This window comes from Lygodium microphyllum, chromosome 9 (assembly GCF_053477565.2).
Source record: "Lygodium microphyllum isolate KBCC chromosome 9, Lygodium_microphyllum_v1.1.10, whole genome shotgun sequence".
Lineage (NCBI taxonomy): Eukaryota > Viridiplantae > Streptophyta > Polypodiopsida > Schizaeales > Lygodiaceae > Lygodium > Lygodium microphyllum.
The window spans coordinates 107,256,312-107,258,120 of record NC_141143.1 but is presented as its reverse complement, the minus strand read 5'-3'; the positions used below and the strand labels follow the sequence as shown (position 1 = coordinate 107,258,120).

The 1,809-nt window shown below is 48.3% G+C and overlaps 1 long non-coding RNA gene across 1 annotated transcript; it reads left to right on the top strand.

The window, feature by feature from the left end:
• The first annotated feature begins 558 nt into the window (after positions 1-558).
• LOC148031403 (uncharacterized) lies at positions 559-1,165 on the top strand. The gene is made up of 3 exons (XR_015691995.1): positions 559-682; positions 779-880; positions 973-1,165. It is a non-coding gene; the product is annotated as an uncharacterized LOC148031403 (long non-coding RNA).
• Positions 1,166-1,809: the final 644 nt, after the last annotated feature.

The following is a 1,809-nucleotide window of genomic DNA, read 5'->3' as shown; positions in this document are numbered from 1 at the left end:
GCAGCCGTCGGCAGATGTCACGCCTTTTGGTGGCACTCCTTTTGGTGGCACCCCCTCTGGTGGCACTCCTTTTGGTGGCACCCCCTCTGGTGGCACCCCTTTCAGTGGCACTCCGGGAGAGGGTACCCCCGTCGGTACACCGGATGTTCAGGGGTCTCCTGGATATGCCCAGGAGCGTGGACGGAGATGGGAGAGGGCCCATACGAGGCACACTCCTAGGGATTATGGATACCTAGTGGATGGCAGGTCAGGAGCTATCATCATGAATGATGAGGGGAGGAGGGTGATAGCTCGCATGAGGGAGTTGTGCCAACAAGTTTTTCGGCACAACGTCCTGGATCATTGGAGGAACATACCGGAGGGGAGCAAGGAGTACATAGTAGCATCCTTGCATGAGGAGTTCCCGGTGCCAGCCGCAGTGGATAGATTCTCTACGGGCTGGATGATGGATTGCATGCGTGCATACATGTCACATAGACGATCCGACGCACGCAAGGCAATCAAGAGTGGGGCTCCAAAGCCCGAGTGGTTAGATGCAGAGGACTGGCGCCGACTGAGGGAGGAGGCTACAAATTCGCCAGGACGTTGGAGTCAGCAGCGGGAGGCGGCGAGGGCACGAATCGAGGCCGGATCGGTACATCATCTTGGGAGTGGCGGCCACAGGACATATTTGGAGGACTTTGTAAGTTTCTCTTTTGTTTTGCTTATTTGTTTTTTTGAGATATTATTTGTACTGACAATCATATTTCTAACAGTTAGCATTTTGTTTTCTTTGCAGCACTCCATTACAAATCGTGATCCGCAAGGCCTTGAGACTCAATATGCAGAGAGGCACGGTCTCAGATCATTGATCGACCGATTGTACAGACGCGGCGGCCCAGTAAGTCTCTCATCTTTCATGTCCGTAGTTACCATGAGATATTTGAATGCATTATTGTATGGTGGATTGATATGTTGTTTCTTTTTCTGCAGAATCCGTTTGATGCTCCTTTGCAGAGGGACGAGCTTTCGGGGGACGACGATTTGTAGCTCGCCCTCGGATCCTTAGCGCTCACATACCTTTAGTTTTTAGTCGCCCGATCTATGTAGACATTTTCTATGTATTAGTGATATTGTTTTATGATTGTACCAATCGCATTTTATGCGATATCATGTATTTATTTCATCTATCAGTTTTATGATTTCAGTATAGATTCTTTTTGTTTGCAAACGCTTTGTATGCAGCAGTGCAGAAACTATTTTGTATGGCTCTCATACAGCACACAGTGCTATATGTGGCAGGGCAGCTTGCTGCCCTGCCACAAAATTTTTTTTTCCTCTGTTACCGTCGCTATTTGCGTCGCAAATTTACTGCAGACGTCGCTATTGTCGTCGCTATCAGCGTCGCAAATTCTCTGCAACCGTCGCTATATGCGTCGCTATTTGCGTCGCTATATGCGTCGCATTTGCGACGCATATAGCGACGCAAATAGCGACGCATATAGCGACGCAAATAGCGACGATTCCATGGCGTCGTCAATAACGACGCTTTTTCCGACGACGGGGGCAAATTTTGTTGTTTGTATTTTCGTCGCTTTAAACGTCGCTATAAGGTCTATATCTTGTAGTGAGGATACATCAGCATTAGCAGACATTGGGAGGTATAGGAGGTTGGTCGGCAGTCTGATCTACTTGTGTAACACCAGACCAGATATCAGTTTTGCTGTTGGTGTTTTGAGCAGGTTCTCAAACAAACCTCATGAGAGTCATTGGAAGACTGGGATGCGGGTGCTCAGATACTTGAAGAAAACTCTTGACTATGGTATCACA